This window comes from Arachis ipaensis, chromosome B4 (genome assembly GCF_059453495.1).
Source record: "Arachis ipaensis isolate K30076 ecotype BB chromosome B4, ASM5945349v1, whole genome shotgun sequence".
In the NCBI taxonomy this organism is placed as follows: Eukaryota; Viridiplantae; Streptophyta; class Magnoliopsida; order Fabales; family Fabaceae; genus Arachis; species Arachis ipaensis.
The window spans coordinates 39,705,525-39,720,347 of record NC_142439.1 but is presented as its reverse complement, the minus strand read 5'-3'; the positions used below and the strand labels follow the sequence as shown (position 1 = coordinate 39,720,347).

The 14,823-nt window shown below is 36.4% G+C and overlaps 1 long non-coding RNA gene and 1 other non-coding gene across 2 annotated transcripts; both read left to right on the top strand.

Annotated features, from left to right (window-relative positions):
• The first annotated feature begins 6,739 nt into the window (after positions 1 to 6,739).
• On the top strand, positions 6,740 to 6,847 carry LOC148567272 (small nucleolar RNA R71). Its single transcript, XR_015881802.1, has one exon. It is a non-coding gene; the product is annotated as a small nucleolar RNA R71 (small nucleolar RNA).
• Positions 6,848 to 12,712: 5,865 nt separating this feature from the next.
• LOC107636468 (uncharacterized) lies at positions 12,713 to 14,147 on the top strand. The gene is made up of 4 exons (XR_015880674.1): positions 12,713 to 12,788; positions 13,087 to 13,179; positions 13,830 to 13,931; positions 14,035 to 14,147. It is a non-coding gene; the product is annotated as an uncharacterized LOC107636468 (long non-coding RNA).
• The last annotated feature ends 676 nt before the right edge of the window (positions 14,148 to 14,823 follow it).

Genomic DNA, 14,823 nt, shown 5'->3' with positions numbered 1-14,823 from the left:
TGACAAGATAGTGTTACTTAGCTATATCACACAGGGCATGAGGCCCCAAGATAAGACCACATTGGAAAGTGCTAGCAATGGGTCTATGAAGAAGTACAATACCACTGATGAGGCTTGGCAATTGATCAGCAATTTAGCTGAATCTACTAGGAACCACAAACAAAAGCAAGGCCGTTCAAAAGCCGTTTGGTACGCGGAATCGTGATTACACTTTAATTATGTAAAATTCATTGCTCTTTCTTTCCCTGGAAATGGCGCCAAAAACATGATGCCAAGACCATGGTTCACAACTCCGTGTAACTAACCAGCAAGTGCACTGGGTCGTCCAAGTAATACCTTACGTGAGTAAGGGTCGAATCCCACGGAGATTGTTGGTATAAAGCAAGCTATGGTCACCTTGCAAATCTCAGTTAGGCAGATATAAATTGATAATGGTGTTTTCGAATAATAATTAATAGAATAGGGATAGAAATACTTATGTAATTCATTGGTGAGAATTTCAGATAAGCGAATGGAGATGCTTTCGTTCCTCTGAACCTCTGCTTTCCTGCTATCTTCATCCAATCAGTCTTACTCCTTTCCATGGCTGGCTTTATGTGATACATCACCACTGTCAATGGCTACTTTCGGTCATCTCTCAGGAAAATGATCCAATGCCCTGTCACAGCACGGCTAATCGTCTGGAGGCATCACCCTTGTCAATGGCTTCATCTTATCCTCTCAGTGAAAATGGTCAACGCACCCTGTCACGGCACGGCTATTCATCTGTCGGTTCTCGATCATGCTGGAATAGGATTTACTATCCTTTTGCGTCTGTCACTAACGCCCTGCAGTCGCGAGTTTGGAGCTCGTCACAGTCTTTCATTCATTGAATCCTACTCGGAATACCACAGACAAGGTTTTAGACTTTCCGGATTCTCTTGAATGCCGCCATCATTCTAGCTTACGCCACGAAGATTCTGATTAAGAGATCTAAGAGATACTCATTCAGTCGAAGGTAGAACGAAAGTGGTTGTCAGGCACGCGTTCATAGGGAATGATGATGATTGTCACGTTCATCACATTCATATTGAAGTACGAATGGGTATCTTAGAAGCGAAACAAGATGAATTGAATAGAAAACAGTAGTACTTTGCATTAATCTTTGAGGAACAGCAGAGCTCCACACCTTAATCTATGGAGTGTAGAAACTCTACCGTTGAAAATACATAAGTGAAGGTCCAGGCATGGCCGAGATGGCCAGCCCCCAAAATGTGATCACAGGATCAATAATATAATCCAGGATGGTCAAAAAGACTAGTAAAAGGTCCTATTTATAATAAACTAGCTACTAGGGTTTACATGAGTAAGTAATTGATGCATAAATCCACTTCCGGGGCCCACTTGGTGTGTGCTTGGGCTGAGCTTGAGTGTTGCACGTGTAGAGGTCCTTCTTGGAGTTGAATGCCAGCTTTTGTGCCAGTTTGGGCGTTCAACTCTGGTTTTGGCTCCTTTTCTGGCGCTGGACGCCAGATTTGGGCAGAGAGCTGGCGTTGAACGCCAGTTTGCGTCATCTATTCTTGGCCAAAGTATGGACTATTATATATTTCTGGAAAGCCCTGGATGTATACTTTCCAACGCAATTGGAAGCGCGCCATTTCGAGTTCTGTAGCTCCAGAAAATCCACTTTGAGTGCAGGGAGGTCAGAATCCAACAGCATCAGCAGTCCTTCTTCAACCTCTGAATCTGATTTCTGCTCAAGTCCCTCAATTTCAGTCATAAAATACCTGAAATCACAAAAAACACACAGTCTCATAGTAAAGTCCAGAAATGTGAATTTAACATAAAAACTAATGAAAACATCCCTAAAAGTAACTAGATTCTACTAAAAATAAACTAAAAACAATGCCAAAAAGCGTATAAATTATCCGCTCATCACAACACCAAACTTAAATTGTTGCTTGTCCCCAAGCAACTGAAAATCAAATAGGATAAAAAGAAGAGAATATACTATAAATTCCAAACTATCAATGAAACATAGCTGCAATCATATGAGCGGGACTTATAGCTTTTTGCCTCTTGAATAGTTTTGGCATCTCAATTTATCCATTGAGGTTTAGAATGATTGGCATCTATAGGAACTCAGAGTTCAGATAGTGTTATTAATTCTCCTAGTTCAGTATGATGATTCTTGAACACAACTTCTTTATGAGTCTTGGCCGTGGCCCTAAGCACTTTGTTTTCCAGTATTACCACCGGATACATAAATGCCACAGACACATAATTGGGTGAACCTTTTCAGATTATGACTCAGCTTTGCTAAAGTTCCCAATTAGAGGTGTCCAGGGTTCTTAAGCACACTCTTTTTTTGCTTTGGACCTTGACTTTAACCGCTCAGTCTCAAGTTTTCACTTGACACCTACACGCCACAAGCACATGGTTAGGGACAGCTTGGTTTAGCCGCTTAGACCAGGATTTTATTCCTTTTAGGCCCTCCTATCCACTGATGCTCAAAGCCTTGGGATCCTTTTTATTGCCCTTGCCTTTTGGTTTTAAGGGTTATTGGCTTTTTGCTCTTGCCTCTTGGTTTTAAGAGCTTTTGGCTTTTTCTGCTTGCTTTTCTTTCTATTATTTTTTTCGCCTATTTTTTTTTTCTGCAAGCTTTGTTCTTTGCTGCTTTTTCTTGCTTCAAGAATCATTTTTATGATTTTTCAGATTATCAAATAACATGTCTCCTAGTCATCATTCTTTCAAGAGCCAACATATTTAACATTCTTAAACAACAACTTCAAAAGACATATGCACTGTTCAAGCATACATTCAGAAAACAAGAAGCATTGTCACCACATCAATATAATTAAACTAAGTTCAAGGATAAATTCAAAACTCATGTACTTCTTGTTCTTTTGAATTAAAACATTTTTCATTTAAGAGAGGTGATGGATTCATAGGACAATCATAACTTTAAGACATAGTTACTACTTACTAATGATCATGTAATAAAGACACAAACATAGATAAGCACACAACATAGAAAACGAAAAACAGAAGAAATAAGAACAAGGAATGAATCCACCTTAGTGATGGTGGCGTTTCCTTCTTGAGGAACCAATGATGTCCTTGAGCTCTTCTATGTCTCTTCCTTGTCTTTGTTGCTCCTCCCTCATTGCTCTTTGATCTTCTCTTATTTCATGAAGCATGATGGAGTGCTCTTGATGTTCCACCCTTAGTTGTCCCATATTGGAACTCAATTCTCCTAGGGAGGTGTTGATTTGCTCCCAATAGTTTTATGGAGAAAAGTGCATTTGAGGCATCTCCAGGATCTCATGGTGATGAGCTTCATACGCCTCTTGAGCTCCATGAATGGGCTCTCTTGCTTGCTCCATCTTCTTCTTAGTGATGGGCTTGTCCTCTTTAATGAGGATATCTCCCTCTATGTTAATCCCAGCCGAATTGCATAGGTGGCAGATGAGGTGAGGAAAGGCTAACCTTGCCATAGTGGAGGACTTGTCAGCCACCTTGTAGAGTTCTTGAGGTATAATCTCATGAACTTCCACCTCTTCTCCAGTCATGATGCTATGGATCATGATGGCCCGGTCTATAGTAACTTCAGACCGGTTGCTAGTGGGAATGATTGAGCATTGAATGAACTCCAACCATCCTCTAGCTACAGGCTTGAGGTCCACTCTCCTTAGTTGAACCGGCTTGCCTTTGGAGTCAATCTTCCATTGAGCTCCTTCCACGCATATGTCCATAAGGACTTGGTCCAACCTTTGATTAAAGTTGACCCTTCTAGTGTAGGGGCGTTCATCTCCTTGCATCATGGGCAAGTTAAACGCCAACCTCACATTCTCCGGACTAAAATCTAAGTATTTCCCCCGAACCATTGTAACATAGTTCTTTGGATCCAGATTCTTACTTTGATCATGGTTCTTGGTGATCCATGCATTAGCATAGAACTCTTGAACCATTAGGATGCCGACTTGTTGGATGGGATTTGTTAGAACTTTCCAACCTCTTCTTTGAATTTCATGTCGGATCTCCGGATACTCATTTCTTTTGAGTTTGAAAGGGACCTCAGGGATCACCTTCTTCTTGGCCACAACATCATAGAAGTGGTCTTAATGGGCTTTGGAGATGAACCTTTCCATCTCCCATGACTCGGATGTGGAAGCTTTTGTCTTCCCTTTCCCCTTTCTAGAGGATTCTCCGGTCTTAGGTGCCATCAATGGTAATGGAAAAACAAAAAGCTTATGCTTTTACCACACCAAACTTAGAATTTTGCTCGCCCTCGAGCAATAAAAGAAAGAATAGATGAAGAAGAAGAAGAAATGGAAGAGAGGGAGAGTGGGAAGTATTTCGGCCATATGGGTGGGTTTGGGTGGGAAATTGGTTTTGAATTTTGAAGGTAGGTAGAGTTTATGAGGTAGGTTTATGGGGAAGAGTGGATGGATGTGAGTGGTGAAGAGGTGATGGGGAAGAGAGATTGAGGTGATTGGTGAAGGGTTTTTGGGGAAGAGTGTTTATGGGGTTGTGTGAAAGAGAGTGGTGAGAAGAAGTGAGTGGAGGTAGGTGGGGATCCTGTGGGGTCCACAGATCCTGAGATGATCCTGTGGGGTCCACAGATCCTGAGGTGTTCAAAGATTTACACCCTTGCACCACATTAGGCATGTAAAATGCCCTTGCACACAACTCTGGGCGTTCAGCGCCAGGTTAGTGCCCATTTTGGGCGTTCAACGCCCATTTACTAGCCATTTTTGGCGTTGAATGCCAGAACCATGCTTATTCTGGGCGTTCAACGCCAGAATGCTGCCCATTTTGGGCGTTCAGCGCCAGAACCATGCTCTGTTCTGGCGTTGAACGCCAGGCAGATGCTCCTCCAGGGTGTGGTTTTTCTTCTGCTGTTTTTGACTCTGTTTTTAATTTTTATATTTATTTTGTGACTCCACATGATCATGAACCTAAGAAAACATGAAAAACAATAATAATAAAGTTAGATAAATAAACATTGGGTTGCCTCCCAATAAGCGCTTCTTTAATGTCAATAGCTTGACAGTGGGCTCTCATGGAGCCTCACAGATGTTCAGAGTATTGTTGAAACTCTCCAACACCAAACTTAGAGTTTGGATATGGAAGTTCAACACCAAACTTAGAGTTTGGTTGTGGCCTCCCAACACCAAACTTAGAGTTTGACTATGGGGGCTTGGGTTGACTCTGCTTTGAGAGAAGCTTTTCATGCTTCCTCTCCATGGTTGCAGAGGGAGATCCTTGAGTTTTAAACACAAGGGAGTCCTCATTCCATTGAAGGACTATTTCACCTCTGTCAACATCAATCACAGCTCTTGCTGTGGCCAGGAAAGGTCTTCCTAGGATGATGGATTCATCCTCTTCCTTTCCAGTATCCAAGACTATGAAATCAGCAGGGATGTAAAGGCCTTCAACCTTTACTAATACGTCCTCTACTTGTCCATATGCCTGTTTTCTTGAATTGTCTGCCATCTCTAATGAGATTCTAGCAGCTTGCACCCCATAGATTCCCAGTTTCTCTATTACAGAGAGGGGCATGAGGTTTATCCCTGGACCAAGGTCACACAGAGCCTTAAAGATCATGGTGCCTATAGTACAAGGTATTATGAACTTTCCAGGATCCTGTCTCTTCTGAGGCAATGTCAGTTGATCCAGATCACTTAGTTCATTGATGAACAAGGGAGGTTCAAATTCCCAAAGCATCAATGCCAAATAATTTGGCATTCAGCTTCATGATTGCACCAAGAAACTTGGCAGTTTGTGCTTCAGTAACATCCTCATTCTCTTCAGAAGAGGAATACTCATCAGAGCTCATGAAGGGCATAAGGAGGTTCAATAGAATCTCTATGGTCTCTAGATGAGCCTCAGAGTCCTTTGGTTCCTCAAAGGGAAGCTCCTTATTGGTCACTGGACATCCCAGGAGGTCTTTCTCCTTGGGATTTACGTCCTCCTCTCCTTCTTTGGGTTCGGCCATGGTGCTTATGTCAATGGCCTTGCACTCTCCTTTTGGGTTCTCTTCTGTATTGCTTGGGAGAGTACTAGGAGGGATTTCAGTGATCCTCTTACTCAGCTGGCCCACTTGTGCTTCCAAATTTCTAATGGAAGACCTTGTTTCATTCATGAAACTCATAGTGGCCTTAGATAGATCAGAGACTAAATTTGCTAAATTAGAAGTATTTTGTTCAGAGTTCTCTGTCTGTTGCTGAGTGGATGATGGAAAAGGCTTGCTATTGCTAAACCTGTTTCTTCCACCATTATTAAAGCCTTGTTGAGGCTTTTGATCCTTCCATGAGAAATTTGGATGATTTCTCCATGATGAGTTATAGGTGTTTCCATAAGGTTCACCTAAGTAATTTACCTCTGCTATTGCAGGGTTCTCAGGATCATAAGCTTCTTCTGCATAAGAAGCCTCTTGAGTACTGTTGGATGCAGCTTGCATTCCATGCAGACTTTGAGAGATCATATTGACTTGCTGAGTCAATATTTTATTCTGAGCCAATATGGCATTTAGAGTATCAGCTTCAAGAACTCCCTTCTTCATAGGCGTCCCATTACTCACAGGATTCCTTTTAGAAGTGTACATGAACTGGTTATTAGCAACCATGTCAATGAGTTCTTGAGCTTCTGCAGGCGTTTTCTTTAGGTGAATGGATCCACCTGCAGAAGTGTCCAGTGACATCTTTGATAGCTCAGATAAACCATCATAGAATATATCCAGGATGGTCCATTCTGAAAGCATGTCAGAAGGACACTTTTTGGTCAACTGTTTGTATCTTTCCCAAGCTTCATAGAGGGATTCACCTTCTTTCTGTCTGAAGGTTTGAACATCAGCTCTAAGCTTGCTCAGCTTTTGAGGAGGAAAGTACTTGGCCACTACAAAAAAAAAAGGGTTAAAATGGCATTGATATTAAGGCGGTTTTAAAGAACCGCCATAATATCAAGACATTATGGCAATTGTTGCTGCTGCCGTAATTGGCTTTATATATTTTGGCGGTTCTGGTGATTATGGCGGTTTGAACCGCCGTTTTCACACGCATATAAATGAAAAAAAATTGTAATCCTGGTTCATTCAACGCCGTTCTTCATTCTAGCTATTAGGGCTTTTCCTCTCTGGTTACAATCTCCTCTCTGAACAACGCTCTGGTTACGATCTCCTCTCTGAACAAACAACGTTCATCATCTCCTCCGTGTAAAGAAGCTCTCCAACAACGCCGTTCTTTCTTCTAGGACTTCTCCTCTCTCCGCCGGTTACCATCTCTCCAGGTACCTCTCCCTCTCAAGTTAAATTGAAATGCTGTTTTATTTTGTTTTTTCTTTTGTGCTGTGGAGACGAAGATTCCGGCGAGAGGCAAGGTTCTGGTGGCTACTGACCTCAGCATTTCGATTCTAGAAGGCACCGATTTATTTGTTTTTGTTTGGGTTAGGGTTTCAAAATTGCTTTTGGTGCTGATTTTTGGGGGTTTTGTTTCTCTACAGCTCTGTTAGGGATTTTTGGGTCTTCCTTGAAGCAGGATTACCGTTGGTGCGGGGTTGATTGACGACGATCTCAGGTCTTCTTTCTTAACTTTACTCCCTCCTCTCTCTCTCTCTCTCTGAACTCAGATCTTCTATTGCTTACTTCTTTTAAGGTGTTTCTCTGATCTCTGATCTCAAATCTTAGATCTCAGAAAAAACTGCTCCAATCTCAATTTCTCTATTTGCCTCTTTGTTCTTTTTTGGTTCTTTTAAGCAAAGCTATAAATGAGTAATCTCTGTAGTTGTTTAGCTCTGCTGCCCTTGCTCTGTTCAATATTTTTTGCATTAACTGAACCCTTGCACTTAGACACATTAGCAATTTTTCTTTTGGTCCCATGTGTGTGAACTGTCCTTCAAATCCCTGCTGATTGCTGTTTAGAAGAGTTAATTAATTCTGCTTTTTAAAAGGATTAGGGAATAAAATGGTGTCGGATTTCATTTGTAGCCATAGGAATCTAAGTTCTCTTCATTCTCCAAACCATAATCTTGTATAGATTTTGAAGACAGAAAGGTTAAAATTATATCAAATCAAATAAAAATACAAGAATTGAAGATGTCTCCATCGATCAGTAGATGTCCTTTCACCCCTTTGATATGCTTTATAGACATGATGTCAGTATCATACAAATTCATCATAGTAGATGCCTTAATCTGTATTTGTTGTATACAATATAGTTAGTTTTTATGTAACTTGGTTAAATCGTTTGATCAAATTTGGTAATCTGAATTGAAGATGTTTGACAAAGCGAAAAGTGAAATTCCAGCTGGGTTAAGAACTGAACAAGCCATATCAGAAACAAACTCCAGGTTGACCATAAGGATCTAAAGCAGACTTCGATGGTGTTATTGAAGTTTAATTACACGGAGTTCCTAGATTGATCTGAGCAAGAAGCCATAAATTCTCTCTGAAGTTTTTGTTGACATTGATTTTTTTTTCTATTTGGATCTTCAGGAATGTTATACTGGAATCTGATTTCATTGCACGTCTTGTTGAGATTCTGAAGTCCTCTTCACCCAGATTCTATTTGGACCTTCAACTCTGTTTTTCAGCAAAAGCTTTTGAAAATTTCAGGTAAGGAATTTCTTACTTGTAATATGCAATACATGAATTGTTACAAGTACATATTCTTTTAATCTCTTGAGCAAAAACAATAATGTTTTCTGCTTCAATATGTGTGTACTTGGTTGATTATATTAGGAATGATTAATTTGATGTTAGATATCCTCTCTCTATTTATATTGAAGAATAAAATTCACTACAAAAGTATGGTTCTGTCATATGAGCTCAATTCACTAGTCAACTAATACATGTTCCCCAAAAATATTGCTTAAGCATATGCTTACAAGTTCCAAATATGATTTATTCTATTTCTATTAAGTACTTTGGTGAAGGTGGTTGCGAGTAACGCTAGTCCATATAAATTCCCACAGTAATTATTGCTTGTTAACACCTTGTTAGTACATGGTCTAGAGCAACAAAACAATAAGGTAATTATTTATGATTATATTTCTATCATAGTAAATTGTCCATTTACTATGCAATTCACATGATTATATTTCTGATCAATTACTTCCTCTCCTTCTCTTATGATTTTAACATCACATGTCTCTGCTATAAATTCTTTAGTATCTTGTTTGCCATGCCTTGTCTCCTTTTTAGACAGATTTTTTCCTACTCATTCAAATAATACAAATAACTTGGCTTCTCAGAAAAACACAAACTAGTGTTATAAAAATTAATTTAATTTCATATATTGCAAAGATAGGGTATTTTAATAATTTGTATTTGTACCTTAAATTATACTTGCTGGTTCTAATCACCAATTTCTTTAAGATTTTTAAAAATAAGCTATATTTAAATATATTAATTGATGAAAGGATTAAACTTGTCAAACAGATTAATAGAATTAAATAGTTGTTTAAGATTGCACAAGTCAATGAACTTTGAAGAAGCAAATTCCTCTTGCCTTTCTCTTCTGTCAAGTAATTGTCAGCATACTCCTCATTAAACATTAAGAAAAAACAGAGAAACATCAAGAAGACAAAGTCATAGCTAGTTACTTTCTTTTATTAATTAAGAATTGAAACAACCATTTTGTTCGTTAGTTGAATTTAGCATTCTTTATCAATCAAAAAGTCAGTTAAACAATTAAAGTTTGTAGAAAATTTTGCATCATAAACCAATAAAACTCTTGTATTCAGGGCATTCCTTATTTCTAACAATAACCTATTTTTGTTAGGGACTAATGTTTTCTATGTTCGCCAATCTTATTTTACTCTTATTAATTGAGTTTTTCTTCGGTTCTGGTGAGAATTAGAAAAGCAATTAATATTAAGAAAGAGCACTTTCAACTCCCTTCATCTTGGATTAGAAATTTAGAATGGTAGAAACTACTTTAGGCACAAGTAACAGTGACACAAGACTAGTAAAAAAATATTAAAAGAAAAAATCCCTAAATTTTAAGCAAGCATATTCAATTAAAACGTTGTTGTTAAGGCTATATTCACATTCGTATAAGGCACATCAGTGGTGGTAGTTAGTATGTATCTGCCAGAAGCTCATCTTCTTCAGAGAATTTCTCTAAAATAAGGTATGTTTACACTTAATCCATAAAGTAGTATTACTTACCAAATAGGATATGATTTAAAGTACAAAAATCTAAGTAAAATATACAGTTTTAAAAGGACTTAATTAGCTATGGATTTTTTCTTTTCTTTTCTTTTTCCCCTTTCTTTAATTTTTGCTTTTGAAGCTAAGGCTTGGCTATGTCTAATTAGTTACTTAAGTATAGCTCAATCAATGTTGATCCTAAGATATCTTAACTAATAAACTTCAAATCATAAATCCTAGTTGTACATTACACTAATAAATTACTAAACCAGCTTAAATGATACTGAATTAATAGAAATCCTTTTTATAACAGATTTACTCTGGTGAGTTTTTAAGAAATTGTTTTTAACAATAGTAAAATTAAAGTAATTTGATATTTGAATATTTTATATAAAAATATTTTTTTATTTATCAATTATGTTTAAATATAATAATATAAAAATATTTTTTAAATAAAAAATATTTTAAAAATATAAATTATAATTTCTAGACAATAATATTTTTTATTTTTAAAAATTTATCATACACATTAAAAAAATATATCTTTTTTATAATTTAATGACAATCAAAGAAATTCAAAATATGTTTATGAAAAACAAAAGCTAAAGCTATCAAAAGGTTACACAAGCCTCTCTCTCTCTCTCTCTCTCTCTCTCTCTCTCTCTCTCTCTCTCTCTCTCTCTCTCTCTCTCTATATATATATATATATATATATATATATATATATATGTCCTTCTTCTATAGTCTTAAAAAAAAGTTTATTTGCTTGTGAAGAATCACATATTCCATAGTTGCTTGTATGTGAAAATATAATTATTTATGCAGATTTCTGATGTTATATAGATAGTAACCATATATATATGAAGTACATAAGCATTTTTTGAATTGACAAAATATTAAGTTTAATTATCATTTCAGGCTACTACTAGAAAATAAAGAGTTGTGGAAGGAAACTAAGATTGGTATTATAGGGTTATGCTTCATGACTTATTCTATTTTATTTAATAATTTTAAACTATCATGCTCTAATCCGAAAACTATGTCCCAGCAACCGAATCTTCCATAAGGGAGCATTTCCAAGGAAGAAAATTTCCATTAAAATAAATCCACCAAAGTATAATTATATTTAAATTTTGATTAGCTGATTATACCAACTTAAATTATTAAAATGTTACTAACATATAAAAGATATAGAAGACATTTGGAAATTGATTACAATATCAAAGTCAACATATGTGTGTGCTGATGTAAAATATACATCATCACATGTAAGAAATTTATATTATTTGAGTAATAATCTAGTTTAGTTACATGAGAGACCAATAAAATTTCTTATTTACTTCATAGATGTCAGACCTGCAAGTAGTTTTTCCATTTTTATTGTAGGCTGCACACTGTTTTGAGTTTATACAATTCTTATTATTTTGAGTTGAAAATAATGTCATTCTAGTTGACCACATGCATGCTGATTATTTGAAACAGCTTTTAGATCTTCTTCAACTCTTGCTGCTAGCTACTTTACTTTGAAGTCGACAGCTACAAATTCCTCCCGAGATAAGTCGACAGCAGTTGCAAGTTCCTCCCGAGACAAGTCGGCAGCTTCAAATTCTTCTGAGCCATCATCAGTTGCTCCAACTATATCTGAGCATCCATCCGAACCTAAACGTAAACGTGGGCGTGAATCTAGGCATTACTGGACTGTTGATGCCATAGGTATGTAATATTCTCAACTGTAATATTCTCCAGCCACCTATCACACCATTTCTTTCACTCCTCTTTCTTAGTAGGTTAATATGGGGAACGAATTATCTTGGAAGAGAAAACAAGGAACAATTATTGTGTGATAGTAGTACTATATACGTATCATAGCCAAGGCTAGCTAGCTAAAAGAATGAATCATATAGTATTTAATTCATGATTGTAATTACTAATATTAGCCTATTTTAACCTTGATTTGGAATTCTGATGTATAATATATAGTATTATATATGTAGCTGTTACATTATACCTACACAAGAATCAATCTTTTATAATATATATCTATCATCATATGTTTTATTCTTTAGTTGCTCAATTACTTATTTATTTATATTTATTTATCTATTTTAGATGAATATGAAAATAGTACACGCCTTCATTTATTAGTGAAGGATGTACATAATTTGCCAGAAGGTTTGCGCATAGTTGTCAATTTTGATAGACAACATGCAGCAATAGGAGAAGCAGCCAGACTCCTTGCAGGAGTTTGTGGACAATTGGCTACTGATTGTGTAGCATTTCCAATCAGTTTTGATAAGTGGTCAGACATTCCAGAGAGCTTTTTTGAAAATCAATGGAATATTTTTTTCCAAGTAAGAAGATTACTTAAACTCTAAAGCTTATTTCTTTGTCATTATTTAGTTATATTTATTAGTTAATATATATTCTTTGTTCCATATTAAAGGCTCGATTTTGCTTCAAAGTGTGTGATAGCTTGGCCAAACGATTTCTGCTCCAATCGCTTGGCAAAAAATGGAGGGAACATACGATAAAGCTTTGGAATGAGTTTTATGATCCGAGGTTGAGTAAAACCGAGATCATAAATAATACACCAGAAGATATTGCTCTTGATCAATGGGCTTTATTCGTAGAATATCATTTGAAGCCTGAAACTCAGGTAAGTACTTACAATCCTAGTTAAATGTTGTCCCACTAAAAAGCCTTAAATAATTTTTGAAATCAGGAGGAGTAACCATGTGTGGTTATTAACTTACTATTATAAGTCTCAAATTAGAAATTTTGTTTACGAGTTCTGGAATTTGAGTATTATATGGTTTTGAAATCAGGAGGAGTTAATTATTTTGAAGCTGAACTTATTCAATGGTTTAAGTTGGCTGATAGGAAATTAAGTATTATATGGAATGTTGTGAATGCATGTTTAACTCTATTTAATTGTGTCCAAATTAATCTTGCAGAATCTTTGTAAAAGGAATCAAGAAATTCGGCAAAAACAAATAATTCCTCATACTTCAGGTGTTAAATCAATTGCAAGAAGAAGGGCTGAATTGGTAATTAAAAACATAAAATAATTATATATATATTTGTTGATGTATTTGTGCTTCTATTTTTTCGGTGTTGAATAATTATTTGTTAGTTAGGTAGTATCTAGTAGGCATTCTGCATTCACTCATGCACATTTTCGTTCAACCTTGACAGTGCAACCAAAACAATAGAAGCTGGCAGCATTTAGAAAAAGAAAGTAACAATAAACATTTAATCTTGCTTGCCACTTGGGTTAACTTAATGGCTTAAAACCTTCACTGAGATATATGTAGAAAGGGATTCATTCTTGAGAAAGGGATTGTAGATATATGTAGAATACACTTTTTGAAGTTAAATTGGAGTGCTTATCTCCTTCATCATATAGAGAAAAAACTGGTTCCATGTATCAACAGGACCCGGTAAACACCAGTGAGCACAATCAGTAACCTTAACATTGTTGTAATATAAATGGCCATATATACCAGAATGTCCATCAGGCCTCATTGCCATAGCTTCACTTACATCAATCAAACCAAATTGCAACCCTTTTTTCTTAGCTTCCTTTTCTGCTTCTCAAATAGAACATATTGTTGCTATTAGTTACTTAATTTTATGCATATCTTTTCTTGGATGATATATTTCTTGATTGAGTCTTTCTACTTTTCTTGAATTTTAGACGGAAGAGACAGGAAAATAAGTTAGTAGGGTTCAAATGTGGGATATCACTCACAAGAAAATAGATGGAAGTTATGTTAATGAAAAGACTAAAGAAATAACGGTAAGACTAAAGTGCAATAAGTAACTTGTTTGTATTTCTTTTTCTTTCTTTTTTATAAGATAATATTATGTTTGATTCTTTCCCTTTCTTTTTATATATGTAGGAGAAGATTGAAGCATATAGTAGTCAACAAGCGGTGGAATCAACCGTTAATTCTCCTCTTGATGCTCTTGGAGTAGTTCTTGGGAAAGAGCACCCTGGTCGTGTTCGAGGTTTAGGCATGGGAGCTGTTCCAACAGTTGCTTTCAAGAACAACACTACAAGAATTAGTCAGATGAATTTAGGTTCTTCAAATGATGCTAGCACATCATCTACTTGTGGTCCAAATGTGCAAGAAGAGTTGGATACCGTAAGGCACAATTGCAAGCACTAGTCTCCTATATTGCTTCTAAGGAAGGAGGTAAAATTCCAGTGAAATTGGCTAGAATGTTCCCTACTCAACAAATTTCACAGGTACAAATACAATTTATGTTTTTAATACCTTATTCTATGTGTAATATTTGGACTCTTAAGGGAATCTGGGTCAATTTTAAAATTTGACTTTGGAAGCTAGCTTTAACTTTGTTAATTAAAAGCCTACCAACAATTGATTCCTATGAAAAGGTGCAAGCAAGAAAGCTAAGAAACATTTTAAAGAAGCTAAGTTAATATTATAATAACCAAAATTAGATTGAAGTAGTAGCTAGCTGATGATGAATTAGATCCTTGTGGAGGCTCAAGCCCTAATCTTAGTTCAAGGTCTAATTCTGAAGATGATGAGGGACCTTGTTGACCAGAAATTTGATCCTCTTGCTGGTGAAGATGATGATGAGGAGGAGGTGATGATGATGATTCTGAAAAGAGTGGTAACTGCCTCATCATCACAACATTATTATTATTGGTTTCATCGTCC